The 14,483-nt window shown below is 43.4% G+C and overlaps 1 protein-coding gene across 5 annotated transcripts in view; it reads right to left on the bottom strand.

Annotated features, from left to right (window-relative positions):
• Window positions 1-14,483, bottom strand: part of LOC139156524 (histone deacetylase 4) — an 815,291-nt gene that overhangs the window by 785,260 nt on the left and 15,548 nt on the right. The gene's annotated exons all lie outside the window — the stretch shown is intronic.

Genomic DNA, 14,483 nt, shown 5'->3' with positions numbered 1-14,483 from the left:
TTTTCCCTCAGGTGCCAAATGTGTGAGCGCACACACTATTGCTCCTGCACAGTGCCCACAACCATAGTTCAATGTCTGAGGAGGGTGAAAATCCCCTCCCTCCCCAAGATCCATTTCCCAACTTCTGGTGGGCTAGGTAGACCCGTATTTCAACCTCCTCAGGCTCCAGAGGCCTCCCTGGAGCCTGGGAATGGATAAAACGTCTTTCCCCATCCCCCTGGAGGCTCTCTGGAAGCCGAAAATGCCCTCCCAGAGTCTCTATGCAAGCTGAAAATCAGCTGGGCAGTGCGCACATGCATGTTGGAGCTGAGTTAGGGCAACAGCTCACATGCCAGCAGATATGGCTCTGCATGCTACCATCCATCACTGGACTAGACAAACCCAAATCTCTCCAGGTCTTTGATCATCTTAGTTGCTCTTCTCTGAACTCAACATCTTTTTGTATCATGGTGACCAAAATTGGTTGCAGTCTTCCAGGTGTGTTCTTACTAAGATTTTGTAGAGGCACTAATACTTCACATGATATTGATTCTATGATTCTGTTTATACAACCCAAGATTTTATTAGCAGTTTTGGTGGCAGCTGCAAACTGCTGGCTCATATTCAAGTGATTATCCACTAGGACTCCAAGGTTCCTCTCTAAGTTACTGTTTCTGAGCTAGGGTTCGGCTAATCTGTATTTGTACCTTTGGTTTTTCTTGTCTAAAAGTAAAAGTTTGCTTTCCTCCACATTAAAATTAATTTTGTTGGATAAGGCCTATTGTTGAAGTTTTTCAAAATCTTTTTGGATCCTGAGCTTGTCTTCAGAGGTAATAGCTATTCCTGCCAGATAGTGTCATCTGCAAATTTGATTAGTTTCCTATCTATTCCCTCATCTAAAAATAAGGTTGAATTTTGCCTACCCACATGCACTTAGCTAGGGGTGACAGGGGGGATGTTCATGATACCACAACAGTCATTACATTGTGAATATGAGCAATGACTCACCTGATATGCTCCTTCTCAGAGTAGGAGTTATCAGCAGTCAGGATGGGTTGTACTCACTTGTCAGAGGCGGGACCAAGTCAGAGATGTATAAAAATGTTTTTCTATCAATTGACTGCTGCATCTTGATCATCATATCTTGAAGTAATGTTAGTGAAATCTGTGGTGCTTGCTGGTTTGGGGTGTGTGTGTCGTGCCTTGGGTTGATGGTGTCACTGGCAAGGGGGTAGTTGGGCCTTTTTTAGTTGCTTTTGTTAGGATAGTTTGAGTAAAAGTTGACATTTTGAATATTTTCCAAGTTGTACACCACTTAACCAGAAATATCTTAGTTTGCTTTTCAGTAATATGATCTATTTGAAATAGCAGTATGGCCTATTTCCTATTAAATAAATTCCTATTCCTATTGAATAAGTTTAGTTTACAAATAATGCTGTGATATATATAAATAAGTGTATAGAAATAGATTTTAGAAAAATTTAGAAAATATTTGATCTGAGCTGGTCAGGGAAAGCAGAAAGAAATCAGTGAAAAATATAGTTCATTAAGTAAGTACTATACCTTAATAACTAATAAATAATCAATGCTTCTATAAAGAGTCGATGTTTCTATAATCAATAATTAATAGTTGGTAGTCATCTATTATACGCCTTGGCACATGTATAAGAAAATCAAACAGTTGAAAACATTTTTCTTTGTATTAATTGTAAATAGAAATAAGGTAAGATAGAATTCTTGTCAGGCAAAATCCAAAAAGAAGAAGAGTATATGTATAGATATCAATATATACGGGTATAAATCTAGGTAAATTGTTCTATTAGGTGAGTGAAACAAAACTTCTTCTGTGTATTGTATAGCTCGTAAGCTTCAGGGGAATCAAACAGTTAAATACTTGTCACTGTTCAAAACAGTCAGTATAAAATTACCTTTCAAGTTGGATAACTCTTGAAAAGAGAGATTAGAAGAAAGAAACAAAGAGTCTTAGGTCCCTCTAATGAGCTGGAAAGAGGAAACAAAAGAAGAAGAAAAAGGCTGGTAATCCTGTATTAGACCGTTTCAGATTCACGAAGTCTCCCTTATCTTTTTATGATGATGGAAGCAGCTTTGATGGCCCAGGCTGCTGATTTGTGGGCCTTCTGAAGGACCTGATGAATTTTCCACTCCTCTGCTTTGAGGAGGTCATCTGCCTCTCCTGGTAAATTGGCCGAAGAATGAAGGGCTAGAATTGTTGTAGGAACCTCAAGGAAGCTGGATGGGGCTGGGACAGACACTAGCTTGGAGCACTGCTTCACAACCGTGTGCAGAAAAAGAGGGGGTGCCAGAACAGTATCTTGTTCTAGAGTGATCAATTGAAACAAAGATTCCACCTGTGAAGAAGAAAGAGGGAATTTGAAACTGGCTGTGATGGAATCTGAGTTTCGTCCCGACAGATCAAGTGGATAACCCTCTGGATCCTCTTTATCTTTTTTTTCCCCAGGGTAAACGTGTTTTTTTTCTCCACTTTTAAACAGTGGAATATCATATACCTTCAATACAATACAATGATTTTACATTTATAGTCGGTATTTATCATCCAATAATATGCTGCCTCCCTTACTTTTATCACCCGGAAAACTTTCATATAAACTTTTCAATATCATTATACAAACTTACAATACTATTTGCTATTACATCTCATCTATTTGCTTTTCACTTATCTATTAAATTTTATTACATTTAGGCCAAAGTGGTTATTTTCAAATGTCATACATCCTTATTTACATCTTAAAATTTTCTTTACCCTCATTATATACTAAATGCTCTTAAAATAGAAAAATATTTAATCTTAAATATTAATTACCCATACTTAATCATCAAAATCTTACAAGATATTATCATAACTATATCAATCCCAAGGAAAGAGAGGAAACCAAATTATATCAATTAAATCTACTTATTTTCTATCATTACGTATCAACACCATTGGTTTAATAAAACCTTATTCGGTTCTTAATGGAAATATAGTATTCGGTTATCAATCTGCCTAATCAGTATAAATTTTTTTATCTAAAAACCTTTAATAAAATAATACCACCTCTTCTATCATTATATCTATTTCTCATATTTCATTATATTAGCCTATTGTAATTGTACTTTCACTGCCAACCCAATATAATTATCATGCCCTACTTTATTTATACTTCAGTGTCATCTTCCCTACTCTATTTGTTTTCTTCACTGTATACCCAGTGTAATCATCTTCCTTAAGCTATTTATGTTTTCACTGTAAACCCAGTGTAATCATCTTTCCTGATCCATTTGTATTTTTTCACTGTAACTTTTCTTACTCCATTTATTCCATAATTACTATATATCAATATTTCATCACCATCAATAAATTGATGATTTATAATTTTTTTTCTAAATTATTTCTAGGTTATTTTTCTAAATTAACTTTTAAGAATCTTTATTTATTTAATAATTTATTTACAACTTTATGAATGTTTATCTTTAATTATCAGAATCAATATTCTGTAATTCCCAAGAGTAGTATTTAATTCATCATCACTCTTCTTTTCCCTTATTTTCTTCCCATTAATGTATACAATAAAATATTATATAAAAAAGTATAGTAACAATATAAATCAAAGTAGTATCAATCATAATTTCCTCTCAAAAACAATTATCCTGCTCAATTTATAGATTTTTAAATCTTGATGATATTCAGCCTATGTATTTGTTATTATTATTATTTTTTACCCTTCCTTCCATTGTATTTCCCAATTGCATAACAACATATTATAAGAGCCATATAGTTTCAAGTAGACATTTATCATAAATTCATCTTTTTATCAAATCAATTATTCTTTTGTACTTTCATCATTGTCCAAATCTTCTTTCCTCCATTCTTCTTTCTTTAACCCATTTGCCCCTTGTGTAACAGCATACATAGCATAATTAAATATTCTCACATCATATTCAATCTATTCACTTCAGACAGTTCCTAGGTTTTTACCATCATCCAACAATAACAACTAATATACTCCTTTTTTCTCACAGGTAAACAAAGAAGGTTCTTTGTAACTTTACTGCAGTAGATAAGATGTTCCCAAAACAAAGTCAGCATTTGTTGAAGAATAAATCCAGAAATTCTCTTCTAGTAGGTCCTCCAACAAGCAGAGGGCGCTGTTTTGCAAATTCCCTAGAGTTCCTTTATTTTCTTACATGAAAGATGAAAACTCTCGGTAAAATAAGAGGTAAATCAATCTTCTTGAAATTTTTAAGATATTACTATAATCCAAAATATATATCTTTACTCGTTAAATCCACTTTTGGGCTCCTGCTGTTTCAGAAGCTTCTGCTGTTCTCACCACAGATACAGCTGCTTCCTCCCATTTCAAGTAACTTTATTTTTTACTCCGAACTCAAAATAAGCTAAAACAGTCTCAAATCTTTATTTAGCCACTTCACTCATCAGCACAGCTTAAAATTCCGTCTTCACCTCTCCAGCAAAGTTCTTAGCATTCTCTTCCCAAAACAAAGTCAGCATTTGTCGGAAAGTAAATTCAAATTTTCTCTTGTAGTAAGTCCACCAACCAGCAGGTATGGGTGTTTTGAAAATTCCATAGAGTTCCTTTATTTTCTTACTTGAAAGCTTAAATCTCTTGGTAAATAAAAAGTAAATCAATCTTCTTAGAATTTTTTTTAGGATATTACTATAATCCAATCTATATATCTTTACTTATTAAATCCACTTCTGGGCTCTTGCTGTTTCAGAAGCTTTTACTGTCTCCTCACTGCAGTTACAGCTGCTTCCTTCCATTTCCGGTAACTTTATTTTTTATACCGAACCCAAAATAAGCTAAAATAGTCTCCATTCTTTATTTGGCCGCTTCACTCACCAGCACAATTTTAAGCACAGCTTAAAATTCCTCCTTCATCTCTCTAGCACAGTTCTTAGAGTTATCTTCCCAGGTGTTCCCTCACTGCTTCAATCCTTGCGTTGCGGTGTCAGCGCCACAGCTTAGATCAGCTCAGGCATGGCAGCCTGGCTGATTTTGCACTGCCACCAGTGGAGGTCAAGCTGGTTCACTGAGGGGGGCGTGTATGCCAACCCCAAACCAGACTCCTGGCAGCGACTCATCTTCACCTCCCCTCCAAAGAGGATCGGGCCTTGTACCATGGGAACCAGAACCCCCGAGTGGTGGGGATTCAAAGCACCCCCACGGGCAAAGGGGAACTTCATGCCATTGTGGTCATTGGCCCCGCCTCTCTCCCAGATCCTCTTTATCTGAGTCCTGAGAATCCTCATCTGAGGAGTCAGAAAGTTGAGTTTGCATAGATTTTGCAGAAAACTGCGATTGGACTGCAGGGCAAGTAGAAGCTTGGATTGCTGCCTGGAGGGCATTGAAGAACTATGTTCTGGATATTGGTAGTGATACTGCTTTGAACCGCTGAGTCCAACCACTGTTGGAATGTGGAGTGATCCAAAGAAGAGGAAGGGATGGGGGATAAACTAGCAGGCATAGAAGGTTGAGGATTCATAATGGGGGGGCAGGAATTGGAGCAAGGGGAGCCACTATTACCGTGGGGATAGAGGCACTGGTTGGCATGATTGAGCTGGGGCTAAGTTCTGGTTTGGTAGCCCCACAGGACCCCAAATTCTTGCGGCTAAGGGAGTAGAGGCCCTGATTGCAGAGGGGCGAGTCTCCTCTCCAACTTGGTATAGGCCCGGAGAAGGAGACAGAGCTCTGGCTGCACTGTCATGAATCTTCTAGAGAGCACAATCCTTGCGCTTCTCAGCTCCAGTAGGTGCTGAGGTGCTCTCCCTAGAAACTAGTTTAGAGGAACCAAGGCCTTCTGAATCAGGCTGGGGTCTATTGGTTTTCTTGGACTTTTTGCCAGCAGGCTTAGGTGCTGCTGGAGGTTGATCAGCCATGAGAGAAACAAAGGACAGAAAGGCAAAAGAAAAAAAGGATGACGAAAACAACAGAAACTGTTCTCAAGAAAGGAGCCTGAGCTGACAAGAGTTGATAAGGGATTTCTGCAAAGTGCCCTGCTTTTTTTGGATTCTAGTATCAAACTGTCTGTAATTATTCCAATCTTTAATTAAGTATTTTTCTTTTTTTCTAGACTGAAGAAGAGGGAAAACTTGTTGCAAAAAGCCCAGTAAAGGCACCTATGTAACAGAATTTTTTTCCCAAACTGGCTTTTTTCAGGGCCAATCAAAATTAACTCTCCTTCATTATAGCCAAAGATCTGTGCTTGAAAAATGGCACAGTGTGAAAAGAGCACCAAATAAGGCAGGGAAACCATTGAGCTGAAGAAAGGAGGCACTCCTCTCAAGCTCCGCCCAGAGGCTAATGGGCAAAAATGCCAGGTGTCAGAAGCATAAAGCTGTGCCATACTTAAATTCCAATCACCGGCCGCCGAAGAGAGTAACTGAAAAGGAACCCTTTTGCCTCTCTTCTTTTAGCTACTGTCAGGACAGCTCGAATGGGAGCGTCATCAGTTAAGGAAACTGGTCAGCCTGAAACTTCAAAGGGAGCTGATGCTGACACTCCTTAATGAGCCGGGTGGCTGCCGAAACAGTGAAAAAGCTGCCGGATGTTTAACCAAGCCACCGAACCCGCCTTAGCTGTAACCAGCCCAGGGGTTACTTGCCGGTCCGTGATCGTCTTTGTCCCCTTAATTCTTTGTGGGGAATGCGGCAACGAGCCTATCAGCTGTAATCAGCTGATAACTCACAAAGGCTTAGGGCTTGCCACTTGAGGAACTCCGCGGCTACCCTAAAGGCCGAAGAAGGGATGCAGAGCTGTCAGGGGAAGGCTCAGAGCCCAACCCCTAGGTGACAGACTGGGCTGGCTGGCTGCAGCATCTATACACCTCAGCGGAACCGGCAAGGGGGGTAAATTAAGACCAAAGACATTGCTAACCTAACAGTGAGGTATTTAAGGGAAGGATGGAAATTTCCCAACATAGATAGAGAGAAGTGAGTTGGATGGGTTGTGCTTGTTAGGTCCTATTCCAGTGATGGCGAACCTATGGCACGGGTGCCACAGGTTGCACGTAGAGCCATATCTGCTGGCACACGAGCTGTTGCCCTAGCTCAGCTTCAGCACATACATGCACACTGCCCAGTTGATTTTTGGCTCACATAAAGGATATGGGAGGGCATTTTCGGCTTCCAGAGAGCCTCCGGGGAGATTGGGGGAGGGCATTTTATCCCTCCCCAGGCTCCTGGGAAGTCTCTGGAGCCTGAGGAGGGTGAAAAACGGGCCTACTGGGCCCACCAGAAGTTAGGAAATGGATGGTTTCTGGCCTCCATAGAGCCTCTGGGCGGGAGGGGATTTTCACCCTCCCCAGGCATTGAATTATGGATGTGGGCACTCGTGCAGGTGCAATAGTGTGTGCGCACGCACTTTCGGCATCCGAGGGAAAAAAGGTTCACCATCACTGTCCTACTGTTGAGACTGAGTCAGCAAACTGGGGTCAATGGGCAAATCTGTTTCCTTTTATACATCTTTGACTCGGTCCTGCCTCTGACGAGTGAGTACAACCAATCCTGACTGCTGACTCCTCCCCTTTCTGGAGAATTACTCATCAAGTCAACTGCTTATATCCAAAGCAGTCCAGGCAATTATTATTTAACAGAAAGTAAACTGATGCAGTAGTTACAACGGTTTGTTTAGTGACTGTTTGAAGTTACAACAGCATTGAACAAAATAACTTATTTTTCCCACTTATGACCACTGCAGCATCCCCAAGGTCACATGATTTACATTTGGATACTTGACAACTGACTCACATTTATGATAGTTGAATTGTCCCAGAATCATTTGATCCCCATTTGTGAACTTATGATAAGCAAAGTCAATGGGAAAATCAGATTCACTTAACAACCAGTGATTCACTTAATAAATGTGGCAAGAAAGCAGTAAAATGAGGCACTTAACAAATTTCTTATTTAACATAAATTTTGCACTCAACTGTAGTAATAAATTGAACTATCTTGTATGCCACTTCCATCAGTGAAAAAAGTAAATTGGCTCTAATATCTGCTATCGTCTCTGCTACAAGTAGGCAGTTCTTGTAACTGTCTGTCAGGCCCCATCAGAAGAGGAGGAGGAAGAGTTGGAGCTGGGACCATCCGACAGAGATCATCCAAGGGCATGGGGTGAAGTATCATCAGTACGCTGATGATACCCAGCTTTACATCTCCACTCCATGTCCAGTCAACGAAGCAGTGAAAGTGATGTGCCAGTGTCTGGAGGCTGTTGGGGCCTGGATGGGTGTCAACAGACTCAAACTCAACCCTGATAAGACGGAGTGGCTGTGGGTTTTGCCTCCCAAGGACAATTCCATTTGTCCGTCCATCACCCTGGGGGGGGGGAATTATTGACCCCCTCGGAGAGGGTCCGCAACTTGGGCATCCTCCTCGACCCACAGCTCACATTAGAGAAACATCTTTCAGCTGTGGAGAGGGGGACATTTGCCCAGGTTCGCCTGGTGCACCAGTTGCAGTGATATTTGGACCGGGAGTCACGGCTCACAGTCACTCATGCCCTCATCACCTTGAGGCTCGACTACTGTAATGCTCTCTACATGAGGCTACCTTTGAAAAGTGTTTGGAAACTTCAGATCGTGCAGAATGCAGCTGCGAGAGCTATCATGGGCTTTCCCAAAAATGCCCATGTAACACCAACACTCCGCAGTCTGCATTGGTTGCCGATCAGTTTCCGGTCACAATTCAAAGTGTTGGTCATCACCTATAAAGCCCTTCATGGCACCGGACCAGGGTATCTACGAGGCCGCCTTCTGCCGCATGAATCCCAGCGACCGGTTAGGTCCCACAGAGTGGGCCTTCTCCAGGTCCCGTCAACAAAACAATGTCGTTTGGCGGGGCCTAGGGGAAGAGCCTTCTCTGTGGCGGCCCCGGTCCTCTGGAACCAACTCCCCCCGGAGATTAGAATTGCCCCCACCCTCCTAGCCTTTCGTAAGCTCCTTAAAACCCACATCTGCCGTCAGGCATGGGGGAACTGAGATATTCTTTCCCCCTACGCCTTTACAATTTATGCATGCCAAGTTTGTTTGTAGGGATGTTTGGTTTTACAATAAGGGTTTTTTAGTTGTTTTAGTATTGGATTTATATGATGTTTTTATTACTGTTGTTAGCCGCCCCGAGTCTATGGAGAGGGGCGGCATACAAATCCAATAAATAAATAAATAAATATCTCCCTTGCGATGTTTGGAAATGCCTAGGAGGCTGAGGACAAAGCTGTCCCGGTCCCCTCAGGCATTTATTTATTATTTGGATTTGTATGCCGGGAGATGGTCGACCAGAGGCAACCAATAAGCAACCAATCTCCTCTGATGCAGAACAGCCATTTGGAGTTAGACTTTGGCCTGCCACAGTAGAATAGTATCATTGTTACTGGGAGGGGTAGTTGCATGAGAGGGAAAGTTACTAGCCACAACAAATTCCTTTCTTGAAGTCCAAGGTCATCCTTTGTTCTGCACTAACGGATTTAAGGAGGTTGATGGAATCCCTGCAACCAGACTGGTCCTAATGATAAACCTGTGGGTGTGGGGACGAGGCATGAACCTTAACCTGAGGGGTGGGCTGGTACTGGAAGGAAGTTAGTATCGGGATGGCAACAGTATAACCAACATGGCTCTCTTAATAAATCAAATCTTGGATGAGATTTGGACTGCAACCTGATTTATTTCTCAGACGCTATTTGGGGTGCTGACACACTCATCATCATCATCATCATTTATTAGATTTGTATCTAATACAAATCTCCGAAGACACGGGGCAGCTCACAACAACAATACAATATAATACAAATGTAATATTAAAAAGAACAAGTTGAAACCCATTATTACTAAAAACAATCAATGCTACACAATCACACCACACTCAAATGCTACAAGTCAGAAGTGGGGAGGGCTCATAGTGTGGAACATAGGCAAGGCCAGAGAAAGGCTGCCAAGGCTATTCAGATTACCCCAACCTCTCTCAGAATGAACATCTGGAGAGGAATAACTTGAGAAGCTGTGGGAATTTAGTCTTTGCCACAATTGTTTGCTTTGGCTTACACTGCCATCATCATCATCATCATTATTATTATTAATTAGATTTGTATGCCGCCCCTCTCCGTAGACTCGGGGCGGCTCACAACAGCAATAGAACAATTCATAACAAATCTAATAATTTAAAAACATTTTTAAAACCCCGTTATTAATCAGACATACATACAAACATACCATACATAAATTGTATAGACCCGGGGGAGATATCTCAATACCCCCATGCCTGGCAGCAAAGGTGGGTTTTAAGAAGTTTACAGAAGGCAAGGAGGGTGGGGGCAGTTCTAATCTCCGGGGGCAGCTGGTTCCAGAGTCGGGGCCACGACAGAGAAGGCTCTTCCCCTGGGACCCGCCAAACGACATTGTTTAGTTGACGGCACCCGGAGAAGGCCAACTCTGTGGGACCTAATCGGTCGCTGGGATTCGTGCGGCAGAAGGCGGTCCCCGGAGATATTCTGCTCCGATGCCATGAAAGGCTTTATAGATCATAACCAACACTTTGAATTGTGACCGGAAATTGATCGGCAACCAATGCAGACTGCAGAGTGTTGGTGTGACATGGGCATACCTGGGGAAGCCCATGATTGTTCTCGCAGCTGCATTCTGCACGATCTGAAGTTTCCGAACACTTTTCAAAGGTAGCCCCATGTAGAAAGAGTTACAGTAGTCGAATCTTGAGGTGATGAGGACATGAGTGACTGTGAGCAGTGAGTCCCGGTCCAGATATGACTGCAACTGGTGCACCAGGCGAACCTGGGCAAACCTTGCCACAGCTGAAAGATGGTTCTCTAATGTGAGCAGTGGATCAAGGAGGACGCCCAAGTTGCGGACCCTCTCTGAAGGGGTCAATAATTCCCCCCCCAGGGTTATGGATGGACAGATGGGATTGTCCTTGGGAGGCAGAACCTACAGCCACTCCGTCTTATCCAGGTTGAATTTGAGTCTGTTGGCACCCATCCAGACCCCAACAGCCTCCAGGCACTGGCACATCACTTCCACTGCTTCGTTGACTGGACATGGGGTGGAGATGTACAGCTGGGTATCATCTGCATATTGATACCTCACCCCATGCCCTTGGATGATCTCACCCAGCGGTTTCATGCAGATATTGAATAGCAGGGGGGAGAGGACCGACCCGAGGCACCCCACAAGGGAGTGACATTGAGGTTGACCTCTGACCCCCCCACTAACACCGACTGCGACCGACCGGAGAGGTAGGAGGAGAACCATTGAAGAACAGTGCCTCCCACTCCCAACCCCTCCAGCCGGCGCAGAAGGATACCATGGTCGATGGTATCGAAAGCCGCTGAATGGTCAAGAAGCACCAGGACAGAGGATATACCCCTGTTCCGGGCCCGCCAGAGATCATTCATCAAAGTAACCAAAGCAGTTTCCGTGCTGTAGCCGGGCCTGAATCCTGACTGTTAGGGGCCTAGATAATCGGCTTGTTCCAAGGACAGTTGGAGCGCCACCACCTTCTCGACAACCTTCCCCATAAAGGGAAGGTTGAAGACTGGCCAATTGTTATTAAGAATGGCTGGGTCCAGGGAAGGCTTCTTGAGGAGGTGGCGTACAAGTGCCTCCTTGTAGGGATCCAGGAAGGACCCCCTCCCCAAAGAAGCATTGACAATCTCCTGAACCCAGCTCCGTGTCACCTCCCTGCTGGCAGAAACCAGCTAGGAGGGACACGGATCCAGTAAACAGGTGGCGGAACTCACAGCTCCAATGGCCTTGTCCACTTCATCAGGTGTCACCAGATCAAACTCTTCCGAGAGCGGTGGACAAGTACGAGCCCCAGTCACCTCGACTGACTCATTGTCAGTCAACTCTGTTGTCCAATTGGAGTCAAGGTCCGCCTGGATCCAAGCGATTTTATCAGCGAAAAATGTGTTAAAATCCTCGGCACTACTCTGCAAGGGCACCCCAACCACCACCACCCGGTTAAGAAGGGAGCGGGTCACCCTAAACAGAGTGGCCGGGCAGGATTCTGCTGATGCAATCAAGGCGGCATGATACGTGCATCTTGCCGTCTTGAGCGCCACTTTGTAAGTCTTAATAAAAGCTCTTACAAGTGTGCGATCTTACAAGCCATGGCTTTGACTCATGCCTGTTGCTGTTTGCTTTGCCTCACTTGCTCTTCACATTTTGTTTTAGACCTAGCCCTTCTCTTGTGGCCTGCATTTCCTCTTTGCTTCACTGTGCCTTTGGAATTGCTTCTTGCATTGGATCTGTTCACATTGTCCACAAGACTGTCATTATCTTGTACCTGGACTTCACCTAGTGGATTGGATTTGGAACCATTGACCTTGTCCTGAGTGTGCTTCTACTCTGTATGTTTTCTTTGTAGTAACGGGATTGTGTTTGGGAGACTAGGGGATGCTGCCTTCAGAGTAATATTGGGGTGGAGCCTTACCAGTTGTTGGGAGGGTCGTTTGCTGGAACATTTGTTGAGAGAAATAAAGAACTCTCACAGGGATGTCAAAATCAATTTCATTGAGGACCACATCAGCATTATGGTTGCCCTCAAAGGCCAATTGCATGTAAGACTATGACGATGCACAGCAACCAGGTAGGCATGGCTGGGTGGTTGCAGCTGGGTTGCCATGACTAGTTGGATGTGACTAATTAGATTGTGGCTGACTCAATGCCTCTAAGCATTGAATTGAGTCACGATGGCTGGGTCAGGATGAAACAAGTTACACTAACTAAATGGGCGGACAAGTCATTGCCCTACATGCCCCTTTCCTCTCCAAACTGCTGGCACTCAAATGCATGCATTTTTGCGCACACATATACCACATTCCAAGTGTGGGGATTTTTATCAACAGAGGAAGAAGAGGGTCTTGTCCCTAAGCTCAAGCATGATTGGTAGTTTACGAGGTCAGATGTGGATAAAAGCTTCCAATCTTGGAATGGTGTGTGTGTGCATGCATAAAGCATGCCAAAGGAGATGTTCTTCTCCCAATCCCAGACACTGTTGGTGTTTCTCCGAGTGATGCCCCCTCCTGGCAAAGCAAAAGACAATGCTGTGTGTGGAAGCATAGAGGAGAAATTTTGCAGGAAGCCATTTCCTCAAGTCCAACTTCTACCTTGACAAATCTCTGGAGAGCAAGAGGAGGAGGCAGGAGAACAGCATTTCCTCCACCAGGCAGGCTTGCCCTTCTCAAAAGGGAATCCCATTTCCAATTGTGTGTCATAAGGATGCTGGTTTATTGGAGTAATCTTCTCTCAGACAGCTTCCTTGACATTTCCTCCTCCTCTCCAGAGATCTTTCAAGGCAGAAGTTAGCCTCAGAGAAAACTGCTTTCTGCAAAATTTCATTGCATCAGCATTATGGTTGCTCTCCAAGGGTCAGTTGCATATAAGATTATGTATTATATTACCTAAGAACCGTATTAAGTCTAAGACATGGGCCAAACAGGATTAACATTTCAAATCTGAAGAAATATTTCAAATAAATCTGTGAAAACAAATTAGAAAAAATAGAATCATAAGCTATTTAGTTGGGAGACGGGTGTGGCCAGGCGCCGCGGCAACAAGGAGTTCTTCTCACACTTGTGGAGAAAGCCCAATATCCATGTCACCGGGGGACCCAGCCACTGTTCCCTCTAGTGTGTGCAGGCAAAAACCAAATGTCACGCAGGGTTTTCAAACCCCGTGCGGTGGAGCCGGTGCCGTTTCTCCCAGCCCAACAGCTGATCTGCCCCTCCCAAACCGTCGGCCGGAGAGAAACCCCCATGGGCTCTCTGCCTCAGGGCGAACTTCTGCGCCTCATCTTGTGCCGGGGGTAGGGAGGAAGCTGAGCGCTCCGCCACGAGCTTTAAAGAGAAAGACAGAAGGAGGGTGAGGCAAGAGCTCCAGTTTGGGCAACACTGCAGGAGTGAGTGTGTGTATATCCTGTGGGGGAAAGGGGGCAGTCGTTCCCGTTGCTCGGGTGACAGCGCTGCCCAAACCAGAGCTCTTGCCTCGCCCTCCCTCGGCCTTTCTTTTTAAAGTCTCTGGAGAGGGGCGGCATACAAATCCAATAAATAAATAAATAAATAAAGCTCGTGCTCAGCCTCCCTCCTACCCCTGAGGCACATAAGGCATGACGATTTTCTTGGTTCACTTGTTTCTTTCTTAATTTTTCCCCTAGAAGGCATACATCCCACCGGCCTTCCTGATGACCACATAAAGGTCAGAAGTACACAGCAGGACCAAGTGCTAAGGAATGGGGGTGAGGCTCTTTTACTTTATTTTGTTTATAATAAACTTGGAAGGTTTCGTTAAAATAATTGGGGGGGAAAGCCACCTACTACATATCTTATTATAAACAATACTTCTAACTTTATTAAAACAAATCAGCAATTCCTAAATTCATATATCTAAATAGAAAAAATAATTAAAGTTAAAAAAGAGCAAACAAAACAATACTCCAAGCTTAATCAACC

The sequence above is a fragment of the Erythrolamprus reginae genome, chromosome 1, assembly GCF_031021105.1.
Source record: "Erythrolamprus reginae isolate rEryReg1 chromosome 1, rEryReg1.hap1, whole genome shotgun sequence".
Taxonomy (NCBI): domain Eukaryota; kingdom Metazoa; phylum Chordata; class Lepidosauria; order Squamata; family Dipsadidae; genus Erythrolamprus; species Erythrolamprus reginae.
This window is presented reverse-complemented; position numbering and strand designations above follow the sequence as displayed.